Genomic DNA, 25,506 nt, shown 5'->3' with positions numbered 1-25,506 from the left:
ATTTATCCATGTAACCAAAGACCACTTGTACACCTAAAGCTACTGAAATTCTAAAAAATAAAAAAATTAATGAAAATATCTTAAAAGAATTTTAAAAAATAAACTAGCAAGAGAAAAGTATCTAGTCACATGCAAAGTAATTTTTAACAGACTAAGAGCAGATTTCTCAGTAGAAATGTAACAAGCCAGGAATAATGGGATAATAGATTCAAAGTGCTGAAAGAAAAACAAAAAAAAAGTTGGTCAAAAATACTATGTCCAGCAAAGCTACTGTTTAGTCATGAAAAAGAAGTAAAGTCTTTCCTATACAAGCAAAAACTAAGAGAATCAATTAATCACCACTAGATTGGCCTGAAAATAAATGCTTAAGGGAATCCTACATCTGGAAGGAAATAGATGATATGTAACATTGTGAAATCATGCAAAAGTAGAGTTAGCGATGGGGAAAAATGTAATCCAAGGAAAATTGTGGTGCTATGATCAGAAGGGGAACATAAATACTGGGTAAAAGGCAATATGTATTTGTATAACTCTGCATAATCATATAATATGTTACTGCTTTTTGTTTTGTTTATATCTTTATACATGCTGGTTTTGGTCTTGAATAATCTGAAGGTGAATCTACGTGAATGAATTAATTTTTATATAATATATTTTATTTTTTTTACCTCCGACTTCACCCAGCTCCCAACCCCCATTGCAAACTGAACCCATTAATGGCTTCATTTCTATCACGTCAGTCATCAGTCCTTCTCTAAGCCCCAAGACATCCCTGACCAAGGTAGGAAGTGGGCCTGCATTTCAGAACGCAACAGAGTTCATCTACCCAATATGACCCAAATATCAGGTCAGAAGACTATACAGAGCAGGTAAAACACAAAAAGGAAAGGCAGCGTAAAGTCAGTTCCATTTTATAAAAATGCCTTTCTTTTTCATTCTTCTTGGAAAATAACTTCTTGTTCTCAAACTTTTGGTGGTCAAAAATAAATAAATATATAACTGCTCAATTTTTTCTTTCGAATACATAGAAGCATAGAGCCTGCCTCAACATTTTTTTTTCTTTATTGTTCTATCTAGCTGCATACCTCAGAATTAATACTAGAATAAAATGTATTTCGTTTTTCTTTCACAATCCCCTTCTCCTTTCTTAAGCTTATTTTAGTCCTCTAATTAACTCCCAAGTAGGGTAATACTGAAGAAGCGTTATGTATACAATACATAAGAGAGACTATTTAAGAAACAACCCATAGAGTTATTCCTTGCACAGATTTGATGAGTGTCCTGGATCCCCTTTTGATCTGAATTAATTAACGTTCCCGAGGGAGTGCTGATTTTCCAGCATTCTTCAACCTTTGATGCAGAATCTCAAAATTCCCTTGTACAATAACCTTGGGTAACAACATGAATACAAATGGCTGTTCAGATTTCAAGACCTTCTATTTTAAGTCTTTGTAAACTTAGGCTGAGACAAGGGGAAAAAAGCATGTATTTCCCTGGATAAATCTTAAATTCTGCCATCAGAGTTAAGATTCACCTTCATCTGTCTCTTCAGAGACACACTTTTAAAAAGGCATCCTGTGCTTGACTCTAAATCCTCATTTATATCTTAATCTCCATCTAGAGATGGAGAACCTCAGTGAAGTCCCAGGGATCGCCATCAGCTCCCCCTTCTCCCTGATACGTTGTTAAAGGTTTCCTTTTTAATAAATAATTTATTGAGTTCCTAGAGCTATAGACTGAAGTGTTTATTTTGGATTCTATATTTTTTTCATTCAATACATGTATTGAGTGTCCACATTTATGATATAATATGCGCTTATACTTCTCCAGGTATAGTAATGTAAGAAATTGTACTGATTGGTGCAATTACTGAAAGTAAAAGTCCCATAATCACCATCAGTTATAATTCTGTGCTTTTAGAATGTATGACACAAAACTGGCAGCTTGTTGAGAGCATAGCAGTCATGTTCTCATCTATATATCAATGCTAGGACATATTTTAAGAGGATAATATCATCTGAATCCGTAAAGTCTCAAATGTAGCTTTTGAATGAATCATATATGACATTATAATCAAGAACAGGCACATCATTCTATTATTTCACTCTATTCCACCAGTTAAAGTTGGAGCTTCTAGATGAAGATCTTTCATATACAAGACTTTTCCAAAATAACAGATAAAAACATAGACACAATCATCCCAAAAATATTTTTTTGGACAATTCAGGCAAGTTATTTTTCAAGTATCCATGATAATGCTCTGTTTATAGAAATCAAAGACATGAAGCACAGATTATTCACAAGAAACAGCTGTTTTGAGAAACAAATCTGATTTATTCATTTAATAAACATTTGTTGGCACCATGCAGGTCAGTACTGTTGGGAATATAGTCATAAGAAAGATACGTTTTTATTAAAGCAGAATTTTAAATGAAGGGTACGCTTTGTGGAATAGGATTTTATACATCTTTGAATCATTTAGTCTTTAATATGTGACTTGAGGTATTCTTCTTATCAATCTGCTTCTGTTACTAAGATAACAATTTATAGTGTTTTATAATAATGAGAATAAAATCAAATAGGGTATGGCAGGTCTTCATATTATCATTATAATTTTTCTTTTATAACTTGTACCCATTGCAATTTTCTTTGCTAATTTCCTCAAAAGTTAACTATATAAAAATATTAATATTTCTATATAATATCTCTAGATTTGTTTGTTCTAGGTTTTACTTGTCTAACCTAGAAGATTATCCTACAAAACTCATGGCCTTAAATCATCTAACTTTGAAGATATCATCTTTAGATAGAATGCCAATTTTGATTCTAAAATACTTGATCTTGCTTTACATGTGAATCGCATCATGCAGTTAATTGGTTCATTAATTATCTATAAAACTGTGGAAAAAGTCCTAAAGAATGGTTGACAAATATGTGCTAAAAGTAGGGTATAAATATAGGCCAACATTTAAAAGGTTTCCAAAATATTTTACGTAAAGATACAAGGAATAAAAAACAATTTTTACAAAAATTATCATAATGTATGCTTTGTGACTGTTATACAAATAAATATATAAAATACATGATACAATCCTTTATCTAAAAGCATGTATTTTTCAACTTTCGCACTTGACTTTTTAGAAAATATGTCTAAGATTTTACATATCATTATATGATAGTCTACAATAGTGTCAAAATTCTAAACAATTTGATTCAATGTAAGAGGCTATGGCAATGTTTCTCACTTCAGTTACTCTTAAGTATTATCTTCTTCAAGGCAAGTCACACTACCTCTATATTATCTAAAAGTGACTCTTCTCCAGGAATCAAGAGTGCAGAACATGACAGGATGAGCCAGTAGAGACTTTTCACTTTCCCTTTATAGGGCAGATAACCATTCAGGCAATCAGAGATTTTCAGTTTAATCATCAGGGCATGAACCTCAGGGCTCAAAGCTGCTGATAGCCAACATATGGATTTGAGGACAGATTCAACTAACAAAGTCAATGGAGAGATACATCCCAAATTCATGTTTTTTGTTTTGTTTTGGTTTTTTTTTTGAGACGGAGTCTCGCTCTGTCACCCAGGCTGGAGTGCAGTGGCCGGATCTCAGCTCACTGCAAGCTCCGCCTCCTGAGTTTACGCCATTCTCCTGCCTCAGCCTCCCAAGTAGCTGGGACCACAGGCGCCCGCCACCTCACCCGGCTAGTTTTTTGTATTTTTTTAGTAGAGACGGGGTTTCACTGTGTTAGCCAGGATGGTCTCGATCTCCTGACCTCGTGATCCGCCTGTCTTGGCCTCCCAAAGTGCTGGGATTACAGGCTTGAGCCACCGCGCCCGGCCCCCAAATTCATGTTTGAGCCTTAAGTTCATCTATGCTTGTAGCAAGCCAGTTACATATCACCAGGTTTTCACTTAGTTAGAACAATGAATTTTCTTATCTTCTCCTTTGAATAAACGTATTTAGGTAGAAAGAGAGTATCTGAGAGAGCATGAATAAAGAGCATGAGAAAAGGTTGGAATATCTTAGCAAGGCAATGACATCATAAGACTGGCAGCACGGTAGAGAAAACAGAGGAAGAAAGAAGAAGAGAGGCACAGGAAGGGGAGAAACAAAACACAGGAAGGGTGAGCATCACATGAAAAATAAAGAGAACTTTAAGGAAAATATGGGAAGAAGGTTTGACTCTAAAGCTATTAAGGGAATATAATTAACAGGGAAAAATATAGCATTTGAAATATAAGCAGAAACCAACAGGGAGAACACAAGGCTGATATACAGGTTTCAAGCTTGTAATATGATATTAATTGTTATTAGTCGATGAAATAAGATTATAAGGAAGAAAAATTAGAGGTTAGGAAGCAGGGATGGAGAAGAGATCATGAACTTAGTTTCACACCTTATGAATTTGAAATAATCATGGGATATCCAAATGAAAGTTCCACGAGATAGTTGGTTATGCAGGTCTGAGCTATGGAATAAAATTTGGAGATGTCAGAGATAAAATTTTTTTGTTTCTTTTTTATTATAATTTATATTCTAATTTTAACTACTATCTGTATACAGAAATTAGTTAAGAATTTAACAGTAGACAAAATAAATCAGAAGTAATACTGAAGGTTGGAGTGGAAAAAAATAAGAAAGTATATCTGAGAACATTAACATGTGAGATCTACATAAAGTAAGAACAGCTTGAAAGTAAACCTAAAATCTGTCTTCAGTAACAAGATTTAAAATAGAAACAATTATAAACAAAAAATAAACAAAAGGTGTAAGTTAGGCTATTTAAAAGAAGAGAGAGGAGAGATTCTAAGATGAGGGAAGAGTCAGCAATATCAAGTAATGCAGATGGGTCAAATCTTCCACTGAATTTAGGAAGTCATTGGTGACTACTGGTATGAGGCATCTCAGAAAAATAGTAAAGGTGGAAGCAAGATTGCACTAGAGAGTAGAACTGCATTAATAATTCACTCAATGGGTCATTGAGTTTGAAGTTGATTTCAAACTTTTGAATCTAATTCTTTATAGAATCAAGGTCTCCTAGAAACTTGGTCATTTCCTATATGAAACTTTCAAAGAAGATATTTATATTCCCCATGAGAATAATACTAACGATACAGGATAAGGGGTCACATTGAATGCCTCAGGAATTGTGGCTGATTTTTCCTATGAGAAAGCATAAGTACATCTAACATAGTGAATGACTTCCAAAACATTTATATTTAAAATTCATTTGACAACCATGATATATCGTAACATTTATAAGAATGTCTTTGGTATGACCAACACCAAAGCAAATACAAAAACAAAAATCCTTAAAGACATACTCTGTATGAATGTTATAAGTTATCCAAAAATCTTGTTTCTATTTTGTCCCTTGTTACATTTTCACCCTATGACTTGCTGAGAAGCTGCAGGAGAGAGAATTTCCTGATGAGTTGTCTAACAGCTTATTCTTTCCTCCTGCTATGTCCTCAACATGTATGTTCAATATTAAATTGCACTGCAGCGGAGATGAGAGAGAGAGAGAGAGAGAGAGAGAGAGAGAGAGAGAGAGAGAAAGAGTGTGTGTGTGTGTGCTTTAAGCAAAAGACAGAGGCTTGAGTGACTTAGTAGTAGCTACAAAATATAAATTACTGACAAGCAATTAACATATACTTTGCTTAAAAACCAAATGTTTCCTTAGCAACAATCATAATCACTATTTTATAGTGAAAATTGGCATATTTATGATACCTTGACATTAAGATATTCAGTAAGCATATTGATGTTTAAATTCCATGTTTAAATACAACTATTTATAAATCAGTCATCCCACAAATCACCTTTTCTTAAGTTTGAAGTGCAAATGTGTGAGTTTAAGATTTTAGATTGACCAAAGTACTTATTTTCTTCCACATAGCTCAGTTTAAAATTTGTAAAAAGTATTAAACCACACGATAGAAAAGTGATAAAAGCAAAGATGTGATTCAGTAAGTTTCTTAACGTTTGAAACCAGATGGAAGGTCATAATTATTTAAAGCAGAATACAAAAAAATCACATTGCAAATAACAAAATTGGGTGAGTATGGATAACATATACTATCAAATTGACTCTGGAGAAAATATGACAAACTTAATAGACAAGGGTAGCATGAAAATCAAGAAAGAGTAGTGGCGTCAGTTAAAATATTAAATAAAGGTATAGGTAAATTAGAGGGATCTTTCCCCAAGTTCTGAGCAATTTTCTCCTAAGCTTTCTACTTCTCCATAACTAAGAGATTATTTTCTGAAGAAACTGTCAGAGAGCCACCAGACTTTAAGTCAAAGAAAGTAAGGTCAACTCTTTGCTTGAAAACAGGAATGTCTACCTGCTGACAAGCTCTGCTCACACACAGATTTCCAAAGAGCATTTCAGTGCCCAGCTACTAGTGACACTTACAGCTATCTAATAAAAATCCACACACACATATATTTTTTAAAAATGTGTATATATTTACATATACACCTATATATATGTTAAAATATGTATATGTATTTCCCTCATCTTTTAGAAACATAGCAAAAGTACTTGTCTCAACTTCCCAATAGTTAAGCTTGGCCATGTGACTAAGTTCTGGACAAAGGCAAGTGAGAAGTCTTATATGCCACATCCCATACTATCTTTATTCATGAAACCTTCTTTGCAGGATGCTTATTTTTTCCCCCCAAAAAAGTTGTCTGGGGTAACAAATCCTCAGGGCAAGCTTGGAAGCCATGTGTTGCAGATCATATTGAGACCCACAAACAAAAATAATAACAATAACAACAACCAAAATACTCAAAATATTCCTAGACCAATTCTATTTCAATCCTAACACAGCATCTGAACTGCTTCTCATGTTTACTAATGACCTCTATTTTTGAAACTGGTAACTATTTATCAGTTCCTGCCTTTCTGGAATCATTAATGGTATTTGATACAATTGATCTTTATAAGCTTTCAAGGGCCCAGAGCTCTTCTTTTCTTAAAATAAAGGAAATATGAGGTAACACTCATCAATATCAACTAATCCAGATAGGTTAAATCTTCCACTGAATTTAACAAGTCATTGGTGACAATTGGCACAGGACATCTCAGAAAAAATAGTAAAGGTGGAAGCACGATTGTGGTACAGAGAGTGGAACTGCATTAATAATTCACTTAATGGGTCACTGAGTTTGAAGTTGAATTCAAACTTGTGAACCTAATCCTTTATAGAATCATGGTCCCTTAGAAATCTTGACCTCTTCTTTTCTTAAAACTTAAGGTCCAGAGATCTTTTCTTTTCTTAAAATTTATATCCAGCCCAACTTCTCCTCTGAGCTCTAAACTTGCAGGGTTATCTAATTTGTATGCATTATACTCATCTCAAACATAACATGTTTAAAAATGAAATCTTAATTTGCCTTTCTAAGCTCATATTAGTCTTCCCATCTCAGTAACAATTCTAAAAATCTTGAAGTCATCCAATCTCTCTCTTTACTTCATATCTCACATTTAAGCCATCTGAATACATTATGTTGATTCTATCTTTAAAATGTATTCAGAATGAAAATCACTTCTGATCACCTCACTGCTAATACCTTAGGCTGAGCCACCATTTCTTTGTGCCTAAATTATTGCTTTGGCCCCTTATTTTCTCATTTCTGCTCTCATCTACCTATTGACTATTTCCACAGAGCAGGTAGAGTAGCATCTTTACAATGTGCATTAGGAAGACTTCTGATTTCATTAAGAAGCCCCCCTTGTTACAACACAAAAACCCTGCACACAACATAATTAATGAGCATAGAATGACCCTGAGAAGTGGAAAGAAGAAGGTGGACTGTCTAGAGACCTAACGGCCAACAACGACATGGCACTGAGCCCTCTGGGTTTCCTTATTCTGGCTCATAATCTGGGACAGGGCTCCAACATGGAATGGCAAACAGACGCAGGCCCAAAAAGCTCCAAGAAAAATATCTTTACTCTAACCAAAGGACCAGGAAAAGGGTGGCCTAAAAACTGACAAAGTTTTGGGCAACACTTGCCTACTCCAGCCAAATACCAAGGGGAAAAATGGCCCCATCTCTACCCCACTAGTGGCTTCAGCAATGTCAAGTAGGGAGCTGATTTTTCACAAATGACAACCTTGCTTCTAAGAAAGCAGATAGCTGCCACTAAATTCACCTACTCAGGGAGTTGGGATGAATGGTTTTATGTGCTAACTTGACTGGGAGAGCAATAAGATACCCAAATACTTGGTTAAACATTATTCTGGGTGTGTCCGTAAAGGTGTTTGTGAATGACATTAACATTTGAATTGTTAAACCCAGTAAAGCAGATTGACAACCCAAGTGTGGATGGACTTTATCTAAACCACCAAAAGCCTGAACAGAATAAAAGTTGCTCTCCCAACCTGTCTTCAAACTGGGACGTGAGTCTCTTACCATCAGACTTGACCTCAGACTGGATCAATACCATCAGTTTTCCTGGATCTCCAGCTTGCTGACTGCAGACCTAGGGACTGCTTGTCTATCTATCTACAGATAGACAGACAAATAAGTAACCTATTTATCATCTATCTAATTTTCTATTCATTCTGTGTCTCTAGAGAACCCCGGCAAATACAGTAATATAGCCAGGTTGCGCACTAGCAGGATGGGATCTTATATCTCATTCACTACCAGAAAGAAGGAGGATGTACTGAGTCCCCGAGTCCCAACTTCTACCCATATCATGCTGTTAGCACAGTCCTCCACCTGGACCACCAAGTGAACTAGGTGACCCTTTATTCCTACCCACTACCAAGCTGACTTAATTAAGGAGGCAATACGAGGATGACCTTGTCAATTGTAGGTTTCGCTCCACTACTCCACATCACCACCACCACTCAATGTCAGTGGGCTCAGTGGAACTGAACCTTCATCCCCACCTGGGCATCAATGAGACTGAAAACTGTGTTGCAAGTCTAGGCTAGTTAGCACTATGCTTTATTCCCCCCCTTGGTGTCAGGGATATTGAGTAGCTGAGCCTCCACTCCCTTTCTGCAGCAAAAAAGCATTGCAAGTCGACTCTCTAAAATCGTAGCAAAACTCTAAAATTGTAGTCACCAGGGAGCATAAAATGCAACAAGACTATTTTAACAACCAATTAAAAAGCAGCACTCAACATTTCTAAGGAAAGCCTAAGTCAAGGAACACATTTATACACATCATGATTTACGTTTATATATACTTACTAAAGAGAGGACTTTGTCAAGGATCACTATACAATGTTAGCAACATTGTATATCTCTGTTGACCCTGGGATACAAGAGGGAAGTTGATTGTATACACCCACCCAGAGGCAATGAGGCAGTGTAAGTCTGAGTCTTAAAACCACTGAAAGGAGGACTGCCACTCTGAAAACTCATGGAATTTAGTGGCCAGCATTTTTGAAGATATAGCAAAATTTAATGACTGTCATGATCTGTGGAATGTCTCAAAAAAAAAAAAAAAAAAGATATAGGTTCAGCAAAGTAAGCTGAAAAAGGCATTAATTAATAATAGAAAAAAATAGGAAAAAATCACAATCTATTTTTGCATATTGTAGTAAAGTAGCCATAATTTATTTATATATATATACACATATATATGTGTGTATATCTGTGTGTGTGTGTGTGTATATATATATGTATATATCTGTGCTTAGAACTTGGGGTGGGATAAAAAACGTGCTGATGGTATAAAATAACCAAACGTTAAGTAGTATAATAGGAAGAAACAATATCTTGAATCAGTAAATCAAAAGATAACATCATAAGCATGTTATTTAAAAATATATGAATACATAAAATAAGAAACATCACAAAAAAGGGTTTAACAAAGTTGTATATAAAAACTTGACTAAAGGGGCAGGAACATTTTTTTTTTTTTCCCATTATACTCACAATTTAATGTTCTTTTTATAAAAACAATGCATAGCTATTTCTTTGATTAAAATAATCATGAATTCTAAGAAACTGCTTTGAGATATATATATATTTCCTTTAAGCTATATCTATCTATCTATAGATAGCTATATATATCTATCTATATCTATATATAAAAGATATATATATAAGATATCTATATATAAGACATATATACATAGCTATATATCTATATCTTAAAGGAAATATAAATTTACATCAAAATGGCAACTATTTACTAAACATGCATTTTATTTCATAAACACACAGCAATGCTCTTTGCTTTGGCATTTTCTCAATTACACAATATCTTCCATTCAAGTTACCATCTCTTAGAAAGTTATTTGAGAAAACCTTATTTCTCACATTGAAACCTTATTATCTGAAGCTCAGTTGACTATTATTCTATCCTTAACCCTGATTTACAAATACAAAATAAGAATTCATATAATGTATGCTATTCAAAACTCAGTATATCCTGAGTGGAAATTTTTCAATAAACTTTGTAAAGATGCATGAAATGTTTGCTGTCATTTTTTGAAAAATATTAGCACACCAATGTAACTATAGCTAATGTTCCAAAATGGAGTATTTTATTTCATGCTTACCATATCAGATGGAATGTAAGGTTAACAAACTTTCAACACCTCTTAAATGAAGGGATTCATGCACACACATTCAGAAGTAAAATTAACCACAGTGGTGAAATCTGTACCTACCTGGTAGAGGTTAAATGGATGGCATATTGAAAATCACCATTCATAGCTCCTGGCACACAGTATACACTAAATATTTTTTCTTCAATCATTTATAAGATACATTCAACAACACATCAAAGAAAGTAGGAAAATAAACATTCAAATCAAACTCTTGCATTCATTCTTAGATTGCTTTTTTAAAATAGTCAAACATTAGTCATAACATATTTAGTAAAAAGAGTTCTGAATTGTAAAATTCAAGAATTGTTTTCGTTCAAATTTTTGACATAACATAAAATTGAAAATCAAAATTTGAGTACTTTACTTTCTGGCAAATTGCTTTATTTTCTCATAATCCACCTTATAGCTAGGGATATCCTTAGTGCTTTCATATTGTACATTTTCACTTACAAATCATACACATTCTTTATAATGATATATTCTCCCATCTTTTCTTGAAATTCAGAAAAATAAGTATATGTATGTCTCATTTAAAATTCTCCACACTTCTGTTTCATGCTTTTCCAACTTAATTGTCCACTTTTCCTTGTCCCTATTTGATCTTCACTCATCTTAGTATAAACATTCACTTACTTTTTAAAAATTCCTACCACCTCTCTCTTCCACAATCAGTCCTTACATTAAGCAATTAAATAAAAATGACCAAGTCGCCACCAGGAAAAGATAAATGTCCATTCTCAAAACTATTACTTCAGTTGGCTTTAAGAAAGTAGGATGGACAGTAGGGAGACATCTTTTCTAGCAATTCTGCAAATCAATACCACCATTCTCTGCAAAGCAGACAGGAGGAAATTGATTGTTTCATTGCAGTGTTTCATACTAGAAAACCAAAACATCATTTCAGCTTTCCCATACTCTATGGAAACTAATATTCAGAGCAAATATGTATTCTTTCATTAAATATTTATAGAGTACTTACTAAATTCTGGACACTGAGCTAGTTAGTGGAATTACTAAAATACAATGTGCAAAGCCTCAAATGAAATATGCTTTTTCATTTAATTAAGAGAGCAAGACTATGAGATAGAAAATACCTGAGTTTTCCATGTGATGCAACTATAGCTTATCGATATTAAATTACTTACTCTATTCTATGCAGAATAAGGGTTGAAACAAGGATTTAACTTGACCTCTGATGCCTTGACCTCTGACACCAATGCTTTTGCTTTCAAGAATTATACCTAAATAATTATGGTGATGTCAACGATAATGATAAGTATCAATCTCTATTTACTGAAATATACCTTGGTTTCAGGTTCTGTGCTTGTATACTTTATGTATGTGAATTATATCCTTTTATCACACTTTACAGACAGAAACCAAGGCTCAGATAAGTTAAACAACTTGATCCTTGCTGGTAAGGGAGTGGAATAGAATTAAAGCTCAATTCCATCTGGTTCTGTATTCTTATTTTACTGTCAATTCTCTATAGCAACAGTTATTGAAACTAGAAGACCCACCTCACAACCTCTCTCTTACATACACACACTCGATTTCATTCTCCATGCTTAGATCACAGACTCTCTCTTTCTACATTATCTGTCTGTCTATCTATCTATCTATCTATCTATCCATCCATCCATCATCTAGGTATCTATATCCATATATTAACCTTCCTATTATCTGTATGTATGCCTGTCTCAGTCTCCCTTTCTATCTCTCTCTCTCAGACTTTCTATCTTTATATCCCTTTCCCTATCTCTTAACTTTTTTGTTTGTTTCATTTTGTTTATTATTTGTCTTTCTGGCAATCTATTTCTGTCTTTCTTGACCCTGTGTTTTCCCTGCCTGTCACTGTTTCTACCTTTCTCTGTCTCTGACCCTATCTCCACTTCTCTCTCTTTCTGTTCTTTTCTAACTGTATATCTCAGTTTCTCTTTCTGTTCTCTTTCTCTTTTTCTTATCTTTGACTCTCTCTAACTTTCATTATATTTTTCCTTGTGAGTCTCTCTCATTTTCTTTGTGTGACTATCCCTGTATCTCTCTTTGAGTTTGTATCTCTGTGAATATCTCTCTGTGACTTATCTGTGTCTGTCTCTATCTCTCAGAGATGTAAGGTTCTAAAGTAGTAAAATCCTCTCTTCCAGTTTTAATGATCCTTCTCTAGATTCCAGTGGTGTGCTGCAAAGTTGAAGAAATAAGTCCCTTAAATGATAAAGCAAAAAGAAAGGTCACTGTCCTTGGATAAACAATTTGCATTTCCATAAGGATTCAGTGATGCAGAATCAGAAAAGGCTCATTCTGACACCTCCATGAAAACAACAGGGAGAGCATTCATTAGCTGGGCTTCCTTTTGAATGATGCACTTCATCGCACACACCGCTGTCCTCCCCCAGTCAGGAAACAGTGCTTAATTCTATCGGAAACTCGCCCTTTCACTAGGCATGAGAATGAATGACTTTTCAAAGTAATGAGAACTACACATCTGCCATGGCCTGAGAATGCTTACACTCTAAAAGCCATACAGAAAGTTACACCTCCTATCAATTTCTTATCCATCAAGGAGCACAATAAACAAGCTTTGAACTTTTCCATTTACTAACTTGAAGGAAAGAAATGCTTCATTTTCTTTAGTTTCTTGAAATAATGACTGCTTTTGCCTCTTACACTTATAGCTTCAATAGCCATGATCTGATATTTAGGGGTGAGTGCAACCTTTAAACAACTTATGATGTAAAAGAATTTGTCCATTACAGTGCTCAGAAACTTTTACTCTTTAGGTGGAAATTATTTTATTGCTGTTATTGTTGATACACACACACACGCGCACACACACACACACGATCATCTTAGGAAGTAATTGATACAAGATTAAAACAATTATTTGTATTTTAAATTATTTAGCAATTTACAGTTTTCTTATTCATTTTCCTGGCTTCATTTACAAGTTGTGTATTTTAAATGTGGACACTGAGGAACAAATGTTTAGGGGGTGTGCTGAGGACCTCAAGGAAAATAATTATTGTCCTTGGGCCAGAATATGATGTTTCTATGCTCCTTATATTAATAAACAGCATACACATGTGATGTGTGGGGGGGGTGGGGCAGGGTGTGTGTGTCCATCTTACTCAATGTGACTGACTTTTAGGCTGAGGCTAAGTCACATTTGTCTGCATATTCTTTCAAGTCTCTCACTTCAGTTTATACATCACAGTTGGAAATTGTACTTTAAGGTCAAGCTAGTCACTCTCACATTCAAAATTGCCTCCCACTCTGCCCCTGCCACCCGTACATGTAACAAATTAACATGTGCATTTGGAATTTCTGGGTGTATTTTCAGTTCTTGTCACCATTTCAACCTAAGTCCTTCCAGTATTCAATTTAAATAAATGTTACAGTTTCTGAGTGATTTACACTGCTGGAATTTGTATAGCAACTCTATCAAGAGAAAATAATCTGGCCATAAATTATTCACATTAGCTTTTTTTTTTTTTCTCCTCACTTGAAATTGACTATGAGCACTAATGAGTTGCCACACTTCCTTCCAATACCCTTGGATGCAACTCCGTGATATTTGAGTCTGAAACTAATAAATGAAGCCCCCCAGGTCGCTGTTAGTTTTGAATCCACATTCTGTCATACTATAGTGTTAACAACAACAACAACAAAATCTCATTACAAAAGAAAATGTATCAAACCTCAAACAAAGTTTTAGTTGAGAGTAACAAAAATAGTTTTTGGATGCCATCCCTGACAAGTAAAACTATCTTTTCAATTTTATAATTGTATAGTCTTATTTTGCATGTGAAAACCACAGATACATAGAATGACAAAATTGTTCTAGTTCACAAGTGATCCCGATATTAAGAACTCTTTTTAAAAATGGTAAAATACAAACAAAATGACGATGATGAAAATCCACTCTTAAAATAGAGTCCGAAGTAAAATTAAACTTTTAGATAATAAACATGATCAATTTATGAAGTGGTGTGGTATCTTTGTTTAGATTATTATTTCTGCTAACTTTTCTATGGGTTGAGATCCTCAGTGAAACTTAAAATCACGTATTTCTCCCATCGTTAGGGATACAATAAAATGTAAATGTATAAGGGAGGCTTCTGTGTTAGGAAAAAGTTGATATAACAGCTGGTTTATGAAAACCAATTGTTTTACACCATTTAAGTAGAAAAAAATTCCTATAATCTGAAATTGCATGTGCACATTTACAGAAAGGGAGAGTACACTTACCTACTCAATAAAATGGTCACATTTAGGGAATTACTTTATAATTTTTGGTTTTACATTTTACTATTATTGAGAAGGCTCGTAATTTGTCTAGGGAGTAAAAGTCCTCGTGATAAAGTGATAACACAAAGGAATCATTAATTCCTCAACATGTATTTGCTTGACATACATTTTGTGATCAAATAATAATAGTGATTTCCTTTGATAAAAAATAATAATTACCTTTTGCCTTTAATTTCAAACATAAGCTCTGAAACAAATACTGCAGAATTTTTGCAAGTGGCATAAAAAACAATTTATGTCTGCTTATCTGCTGTTAAAGTTGTATGATAAAAAGATACAACACATACTATGCAAAATTTAAACGTGAACAAATTAAGAGCAAAGTTGTAATGGACATTTATCTTTCACTGAGGTTTTTTTTTAAAAGTATAGTTATTAGTGTTTTTTAAAAACTAATTTACAGTTCAGATACTTATCAAATATTATCAGTGGGTATAGTATATTTTTTAAAATGTCCTAGAGAATGAACTATTTAAATATTTTTTGTGAATAATATTCAAAACTTCATGCCATAATTTTCCAGAGAAGTTGCTGACACTTGGGTAGCACAAACTCTGACCTGTTCAGGTCCCTTAATGATTATATTTAAGGGTAATTTGAGGGTCAAAGTTGTAGGGATTCACGTTTCCTGCTCAGCACATAATTGCAACAGCGGAGGGTTTAGGAGGTTGCCACTCAGTGGAATTGGGCACCCATTAAATAGCACTTTTATTTCATAGGAGAATGAGTCCACAGTCAAGGGGATCAAGTTGCTGAAACTTGAAGACACACATGTGCAGATACATTCACTCACTCACACTTAGCCACAACTTAAACAAACTAAAGAAACGAATAGTAAAGCCAATTTTCTGTGAAAACAAACAGTTCACATGAGCATATACAAAATAGCTTCATACTTGCCGTGCAAACCACAGCAAGCATTTTATGCTCAAAATATGCCTCTTTTACAGATTATTTGTTTCTCTAACGTGAAGCAACATAATAGCTTAAGTATTTGGTTACTAGATTTGACAACTGGTTCTTTTGTGAAAGCAAATGAGTATGACTTGGAGTTAACCTTACAGGAGGCCATGGTATTATACTCTAGTTAACAATGGCTTTCTGCATACGTGCTACAAGTCCATCAAATCGATGGCTGTCTGTGCGTACTAGAGACACGGAGTACCAACAAACTGAACATGAAACTTGTTATTCAGGACCCACCTTCTCTACAGCTACCAAAGTATATTTTTTAAAGTAAAGGCCACATCACAAAGTGAGAAAGGTGTTAATACTATCTAGCATTAATTCTGTATTAGAAGGATAAAGTCGACCTAGATTCAAATTCTAAATGGTTAATGCTCCCAGATACTTACAAAAGAGGTAGATATTCTAATAAACTAAAACATCTGTAGTAAAAATATCAGTATAGTCACAAAAAATATAAAAAAACCTGTTCATTATGATGCAGAATTAGCAACTTTAACTCAACTACCAACTATAGCCTCCAGCAACAACCACTCATAAAACAAATCATCAATATTTGCACACACACAAAATGTCAATTCTGATGCCATTTTCCTATATTTTGTCAGGTTGAAGGAAGTAGAAAAAGTGGTTGAGGACTAAAAATTCTTTCAAATAATAAACCAGAGTTATAATTCAAAAGCTTCTGTCTTTGTAAAGATTACATTGTCATCTAAACAAAATTACAATATCAGACAGTACTCAGGAAGAATAAAAGGACAGGCAGTTGTGTTCACTCTTCCAGCAAATAATCACTTACACATCATTACTACTCTATTCTTTCAACAAGCATGACAGAAAGTAGCATCATGACAGATCATTGTAGTGAAAGAATATCTTAACTTTCTCTGTAGTTCACTGCTGCCTTAAATTTGAAAAAAATAAGAGAAGGGCCGGGGAAGAACTTACTTGCAGTTTAAAGTTTCATCTTTAGTCCGCGTAAGATTATGCAGCAAGTTTTCTTGCCAAGGCTGCCTCTTGCACATCCCTTTAAAAAGAACCAACGCTCATAATCTAATTCCAAGACGATTCATTCACATGTTCCACCTCTTGTTTCTGTGAGGCATTGATATCCACTCTCATATCATCAAGAAAATGTTACTAGACATTTTTTTAAAAAGCGAAACATTTCAACATGTTAACTCAGAAAGCATACCATCATTCTCCACGTTCTGAGATGTATGCTACCTGCCTTAGTTATCACAAGCAACTAACTCAAAGCTGCTCGCAGGAATCTCTCTGCCCTCTATCTGTCGCTATTAGCTCAGCACGTTGATTTCACTGGCACTGAAGCAACAGCAATTAGCTATCTTGCTTCTCGCAGCACATACAGGAGACAGCTGAGTGCGCTAAACCACACACTGAATGGTGAGCTCTTTGCACCAATTAGTAGCAGGTGCTACAGCCCAAAAGACAAATTGATGTCCACTGATCATCAGTACTGGCTGCTTTATTGTACTGTGTTCGTCAGCCTGTCTGATGATTCTCTGTTCTGTTTTGTGTGGTTGTTTTTACTGTTTTTTACTTCTTTGGTGCTAAGAAGTTTAGCAGCTTACATTCAATAACAATATCGTTGACAAGACAAAATAATCTCTTAAGCTTCTTTCTCTCTCCCTCTCTCTTTCTCTCTCTCTCTCTCTCATTAAATCTACCCTCATATATCAAGCCCTCCACACCTTTGGGGCATAAAAACAAAACAAAACAAAAATCTCACAACTTCACACATTCTATAGGAGTCAAAAGTACTCTTTAGATTTTTACAAACACATGTGGCTGGTACTATATAAGGGTATCATGAAGAAATATACTATAAAAAATTATAGCATATTTCTTAAACATTGTAATATATGAAATCTCCAAAACAAAGTTTTACAGATGGACAGGTAAACTAGTAAAATACAATTATGTCATATAAATCAGAGAAACATTTCTTAAGGAATCTATCTTGCATAGTATTTATTTCAATTCCATATTAAATTTCACCCATGTATTCACCTGAGCATATGAGAAGGAAGGATCTAGAAACGAGCAATTTAAGAAGCTATTTTAGTAGTGATTGTGACAGAGCAAATAGACTGAGGCTGGTTGAAAATAACAGGTGAAGGCCGGGCGCGGTGGATCAAGCCTGTAATCCCAGCACTTTGGGAGGCCGAGACGGGCGGATCACGAGGTCAGGAAATCGAGACCATCCTGGCTAACCCGATGAAACCCCGTCTCTACTAAAAAATACAAAAAAAACCTAGCCGGGCGAGGTGGCGGCGCCTGTAGTCCCAGCTACTCGTGAGGCTGAGGCAGGAGAATGGCGTGAACCCCGGGGGCGGAGCTTGCAGTGAGCTGAGATCCGGCCACTACACTCCAGCCTGGGTGAGAGAGCGAGACTCCGTCTCAAAAAAAAAAAAAAAAAAAAAAAAAAAAACAGGTGAAGAGTATCACAGACAAAAATCTCTCCCAGAACACGTTTTCTTAATGAACCATGTGGCTTATTTACTAGGATGCTACATTAACTCTATTTAAGAAGAAAAATCACACCATCCCTACAGATACGTTGCAATATTTATACACAAACATTTGCAGAAAATAACATCTCATTTAAAACAAAATGGACTTATATTGCAGGCTCAGTTTTCCAGAGGGAGGGAAAAATCTTTAAGAAATAAATCAGATAATTATAGATGAATACCTCGAGCCTCAAGTTGAACCTATTTGTTTTTATTTTATGTAACACTGAAACAAACTAAATTACTTGCTTCCTTAAAACCACAGATCAGTGGGAGTCAATGAGGACTTGTAATAAGTGAACACATACAGTTGTTATAACTGATATTTTTAGAGTTTAAAATTGATGTGTTAATAAAGATAACTTCATTGATACATGTTTAAACAACGCATATTTTGCATGAGAAGATATTTTTTGGTCATTTCACTAAATGTTTCACGTATGGAACAATCCATATACTGATATTTGTTAAATAGAACAGCTGGTAGTATAAGATTGCTTCAGTAACCATAATAATTATTAAGTGTAGTTATTTTTACTAATGACTATTCAGCCTCATTCCTGAAATGTTCAATTATAACTTTGATGACACATCAGAAATATAGCTAGAAAACAGAAAATATCCCTTCCTCATCGTCTCTGAGCAATTAAGTTATTATTAATTGAACGCTTGTCAATGACAACAGCTGATTTTCATTTTTCAAAACTAAATTACAATATCTAGTTTTCAGAAAAACATATTTAATGAAATGTGAAAAATGCAATATTTACTGCAAGATGAATAAAGGTTAAGTTTTAACCAGTTTGAAAACACAGTAAGCAAAATGGAGTCACTGAAATATTTACTACTAGAGATGATAATTTCTTTGAAAAAAAAATTGTGTAATATTCTCGCCCCTCCCTGCATTGTAAAGTCCGCTTGAATCCTACTCTAAATATGACATTTAACTGCCTTTTTTCTCTTAAAATATATCATGAACATTCACTTCTATAAACACATATAGGTTTAAATTATCATTGATGTTTCATTGTATGTATATGTGTATATTTTCTTTAACAAAATACCTATTTTTTGACAGATAGTTTCTAATTTTAATATATTTGTAAAATCCTGGTTTAAGATGCTTAACTTTCTGAACTTCCATTTTACCACCTTTAATCAAGGTCCTGGGTTAAGGTGCCTGGGGAGGAGTGGGCTGAAGCGCCATGTAGTTAGCTTGTGAACCTTTGTGCTCTGGCTTAGGGGTGTGTCTGAGGAAGAAGCACCTTTTTTTCCTTTCCACAAAGGCAACACCACGCTGTCTACTATTGATTTGTCTAAAGACGCTTTCTCTAAAATTCACAGAGGTGCATGTGACTAGACACACTGCTTATACAGAGTGGTAGGTTACATGACAGAGGAAATGTAAACTGACTATCACAAAGTCTGATACACAACAGTTGCTCTTTAAATCATAACTGTCAATTATAGATACAAGAAATTAGGTTTAGTTTACTTTAAGGTGGAAAGAGTTGTATTAGGTGCTTTAGAAAGATTTTCAACATTGAAAACATTAACATTTAAAACATTTAAACATTGACGATTAGAATTTTATTTAAAAAATTTTAAAAGTCACATAATACAATTTAAAAAGGAATCATTAAATCTATCGACAATAGAAAAATGGATATATACCTTTCATTACATAACGTTAAGGATAGTTATCTAGCTCTTTAAGTACTAATTACGAAACATATTAAAAAGTGGCAATAAATAAGTTGTCAAATTTTTAAAGTTGAAGACAAATAGTATACATTTCCTGTTAATAACTGCATTCAAATATGTCCATATTCATAAATACTGGCAATGCAATGATGAATATAAATTGGTGATTATTGCAGAAACCATACTGAATCTTTCCCTTATGTCTGTTTTCATGGATTTTTGTTTCTTAAATTCCTTTTTAGCACCACCTTCTTGTCATTCGCCTCCCCTTCCAAAACAAACAAACAAAAAAGATTGAATATGTTTAACAGATATTTGTTTGTTCATGTTGGTGCACAAATATATATTCTATGTGTTATTCTAAATTTTCATCTGATTGTATTAGAATTTTGTATTTTTCATTAAAAAATGTAGTTTTTACATTCCACAAAGCAATGATATAGAAACACATAATGCTCTACTATATGCCAACAATTAGCTGCATCCTACACACAGCTGTGAAGATTACCATAAACATTTGTGTTCATGCCAGTTCATCTGTGCACTGGTATTTAATGAACAATAAAAAGCAAATATCTAGTCAAAGATACAAACTTTCTTTTTCTGTGTTTAATTTTTTTGGAATTTTGACTTGTTTTAACAGCATATATATATATTATATATATATTTTCAGTTTGCTAGAGTGCAAAGCTAATTCTCTCACCAGCAAGAGAATTAAAATACTGTTTATGCCATTGTCATACTCTGGCAAATTTATATATTAACTAAATGTAATATTTCTTATAGGCATTTGAATTCAGTGTTTTGGTAGGGAACATTTCAAAGTATCAGGTTAAATACAGCAAACCAATACTAACTCATATTATTCTCAAATATATGTCTTTGAGAAAGGAAGACATAAGAGGATTTTGTCTATCCTTCCAGGATGAGGGCTGAGTCCTTGAATCAATAGGAACTGCAAAGTAAAGAGAGGTAGAGAAGGCATTTTTTAAAACCCAGATTAAAGCTTTACTGAAGGAAAGCTTCTGCAGTATTATCAAAATAGCCTTGCTCATTACAAGCAGTGTCTCACTAAGTTGCCTGGGATCAAGTCATTCTAGAGCACTTATTGTCAGCAGTCATTTAGAGTTGAGATTCAAAGCTGTTGGGTATGATCACAATAAGACCTTAACCAGGGACCTGGCAACTGGAGAGTCATCTGTATTTACACCATAAGTCTTTGTCATGATTTCATGTTGTATAGCTTTATTTTTTATTCTGACACCCTTTTATTGTCAGAATTCAATGTAGACATAGTAAATTTAATTTCTTGCCAGCAATATCTACTTTCACTTTTTCTTTTTAACCCTAGTACTTACCTGTTTTATAGTGACAATTCGAGGGATAAGGAACAGTATAATCTTTATTTAATACTTGTCTCTGCTGAGATTCCAACAGGCAGGCTATTATTTGAGAAAAGCAATTTGGGATATAATATAGTAGCTTAAGGGCAATGCTCCAAGAAATAACTAATTTCATAAAATTATAGTTGTATAATAAACATACAATGTGATTTAGTAAAATATGTAAAGACGTTGAACTGTTCACATCATCTTTTAAAATATAATTCTTAAAGAGTATTAAATTTAGAGCAAGAAACTTATTTATATGCAGTCCTGTTGGACTTTCAAATAGGGACTATTTTTATGCTTGAGTGAGATTATATTATAAAGTCAACTTATTTGAATATTTCATATAATCTAAAATTGTTTGAAACCTGGAAAATAAAACTAAAGAGAAGTACAGATAATATTTGTAAAATACTTTTTTTAATTAACATATTTACTGTTTAAAACTATTTTATACTTGGGGATATTTCTGGTATTTTCCAAAGGAGAAAAATTTAGACTTTACAAAACAGAAAAAAAAACTACATACACTACCTTTTCACAATTCCGGTTCTTATATGCTGGATGTATTAGTATTGTATTGTTGTATAACAAATTATCCCAATTTTAGTAGCTTGAAGCAACACACATTTATTATCTCAAACAGTGTGAGTCAGAGGTCCAAGTCAGGGTCTTACAGGCTCTAATCAAGGTATTGGCTGGTCTGAGTTCCCTTCTCGAGGCTCAGCTGGGGAAGAATTCAGGTTGTTTGGGGAAAAAATCATTTGGTTATGACTACATGACTGAAGGCTGTGGCTTGAATTTTTTTTTTTTTTTTTTTTTTTTCTGAGATGGAGTCTTGCTCTGTCACCCAGGCTCGTGTGCAGTGGCGCGATCTCGGCTCATTCATTGCAACCTTTTCCTCCTGGGTTGGAGCAATTCTCCTGCCTCAGCCTGAGTAGCTAGGATTACAGGCGCCCGCCAGCTCACCTAGCTCACCTGGCTTTCTTTTCTTTTTTTTTTTTTTTAGAGGTGGGGTTTCACCATGTTGGCCAGGATGGTCTCCAACGCCTCACCTCGTGATCCGCGCGCCTCAGAGGCACCACGCCAGGCTTAACGACTCTTGGCTGAAACTTGCTTCAGGCATTAGCGACTCCCCTTAGGTCCTTCTGCCACATGACCTCTTCATAAGCAGTTTACAACATGATTGTTTGCTTTTTCAAGGCCCACCAGGAGAAGCTATGTATACTAGCAAGATAAAACCTTGTATCTGTATTGCAATGTAATCACAGGACTGATACTCTATCACCTTTGCCTTAGTCTATTGGTTATAAGCAAGTTATGATTTCCTCCCGCACTCAATGGGAGAGGATTATACAAGACATAATGCTAGTGGTCCAGATAATGGGACCACCGTAGAATACTGTCTACTATGCTGAATTAATTCCTGAAGTATTTAGCATATTCAGTTAGACAGCAAATTATATCTAAATGTGTACAAATATTAATTTAGTAAAGTTGTTAAAGATTCTGAACAAACATACTTTCAACAGGTTTAAAAATATAGAACATTTTATATGTAAAATTATACATAATTGTATCAGAGAAAAAAATAATATGAGTAGCATCAAATTACAAGCACTTTGATCACTTAGTTGACATATTTGAAACTAGAGCAGTTGAGAAAAATATTTCCAAAAATAAACCAAAATAAATGTTAAAAGAATCTCAGTATAACCTTAAGCTACCTGCAACAGAGGCACACCACATATTGTAGGATAGTGGCTACTATAAATTGTATTTTGTATACAACTTGCTAGGAACTTGGAAACTTTTTTTTTTTCTCTTCAGTGAGTAAAAGAAAATATCAAGCCAGACTTATGTTGTCTGTCTTTAATAGAAAATTCCAGAGAAGATTACCAAGTTAGCCTCTTAGATTTCTTGAGTCTAAAACTATTACTACATACAAGGTTTACTTATTTATATATATTTAGGAATATATAATATATTGATAATATTTACATATAAATATGGATAAAGTATGCATATACTTATATATTAGTATAAAAATTCACATGTAAACAAACACAAACTATTTAATAGGTATTGATTGGATTATTTGGGTCATGTAAAGCTTTCATTATTAGGCTTTAAATTATAGAACGAGTATAGATTTAAAATTATCTTCATCACTTTTCTACATTGACAGCTTATGGAAAAATTATCAGCATAATATTTTGCTGACCTTAAAATGGCCTCAGTCATTTTAATTACAACATTAAAATTTTAAAATCTATATAAATTTTATAGTTCTTTGGCGTTTCCAGTTTCAACAAATATTAGCCGAATACTTTCTATACCAGACACAACCTTAGATGCATTTATCTAAATATTATCTTTAGAGAAAATGAGACAAATCCCGTATGTTTGCTGCAACCAAGACTGATAGTATATCAGTTTTTATATTTATAATGGTTTCTCTTTAACTCAGTAATCACTATTTTAGACCACTTCAAGGAACAAATTTTGAAGCAAATTTTTTAAAATAATTTATTCTGTCATCCTTTGTCTTTTTCATTCTTCTCCAAAAGCAGTCTTACACAAGGGTGTTGAGGGAAAACTGGCATTTATGCAAAAACAGAGCGCACATGTGTCAGGCATTCCCAAACCAATCTCCCATAGGGAGGGAATACAGAGTCTAAATTACTGCTGAGCCCAGCAAGCTGCTGCTTTACATGGCAGAGTAGATTGAAAACAGCGAAAAGGTGTTGAGTAGATGCAGTCATTTTATTCACTTGCACTCTATCAAGTAAGTCAATAACCCAGGCAGTCTCATCTGTTAGCTCCTATTGCCACCTTTTAGAGTCACCACCAAAACCTGGATCCTAAAGAATAATAGACAGCTGATTTATTTCTTGGCAATTATTCAGCTAGTTCCAAAATGTATAAAGTTTTCTTCCTTCAAATCCATGTTCTGCTGCAATGAAGGAATTTGTAACAGCTTTATAGCTTCATTTAAAGGAGTTTCACAATTTCCATAGCAACAGATAACCATGTCACATATTTTGGAACAAGGTCAAGTTCTACTCCAGACTCAAAATGATATGACAGGATAATTCTGCAGTTAATGGAAACAGGTAGAAATACAGAATCAGGGATATCTTCCAAGACATATTATATCTTTAACTAAACTCAAGTTCATTTTTAGGCTGATTTAGCTCTAGAGAGAATTTAAGTGACTGGGAAAAGAAAAAAAAAAAAAAACAGATTATATTAAGAAGCTACCCTAATGCTGACAACCTGAGGAACAGTATTTTTCGTCCTGATCTTGACAATAAAATCTGACCTGTGGCCATAGTAAGAGAGGATAAATTACAATGAGGGATATACTCTTTGCAAATTTTTAAGGTCTGAATATTATTTGTAAATTACTTAACCATAGGGTATCTTTCTCTGTCATGTTAGGAAAGCTGTTAGATTCTAAAATTGCCATTGATTTGTACAATCTTAATCCAGTATCAACATTCTCTGTCAGTAATATCTTTTTAGATTTTGGGTTTACTTAAATTTATAGGTTAAATAAAGGAAATATAAAACTCAATCTATTAAGATCACCGATTTCCTTTGTAATTCCCACACAATTCTGACAGTATCAATGAAACTTAGTTCTGGGGAAGTTCGAAAAAGACATTCTGGCAAAAAATGAAACTGTGTAAATGCTGCAATCCCTAGCATTTTTATGTTAAATGCCAACATAGTAAGAAATTACAAGTTTGGCAAATTTATTTCAATAAAATTATAATGAGAATCCAGTTTCCTGTATAGAGGAACGCTTATTACACACTATGTATACATTATATTATTATCTCATTTTCAGAAACCTCATCTTGTCTCAGTCCATGGAAACACTATCTGAAATGCTGCTTGTTTATTTATTCAGTATTGAATGCCAATAATGTGCCAGGCAAAGCTGTAGGGATTGGTAACACAGTAATAAGACAGGCATGAACAAAGCATGTAAAAGAGCGGATA

General features: G+C 34.0%; 1 protein-coding gene across 16 annotated transcripts in view; it reads right to left on the bottom strand.

Moving 5' to 3' along the window:
- PCDH15 (protocadherin related 15) overlaps positions 1-25,506 on the bottom strand; it is a 1,849,154-nt gene that overhangs the window by 1,002,500 nt on the left and 821,148 nt on the right. For 11 of the 16 annotated variants that reach the window (XM_033215207.1, XM_033215215.1, XM_033215200.1 and 8 more), the window contains exon 1: positions 16,815-17,120. The exons of 1 other annotated variant lie outside the window; for it this stretch is intronic. The gene's annotated coding sequence lies outside the window, so the exon portion shown is untranslated. Of the gene's footprint in view, positions 1-16,814; positions 17,181-25,506 lie in introns of those variants that run through there. 4 more of the 16 variants (XM_033215225.1, XM_033215195.1, XM_033215172.1 and 1 more) reach the window with 1 other exon arrangement.

Source organism: Trachypithecus francoisi, unplaced genomic scaffold (assembly GCF_009764315.1).
Source record: "Trachypithecus francoisi isolate TF-2019V2 unplaced genomic scaffold, Tfra_2.0 Contig00586, whole genome shotgun sequence".
Classification (NCBI taxonomy): Eukaryota; Metazoa; Chordata; class Mammalia; order Primates; family Cercopithecidae; genus Trachypithecus; species Trachypithecus francoisi.
This window is presented reverse-complemented; position numbering and strand designations above follow the sequence as displayed.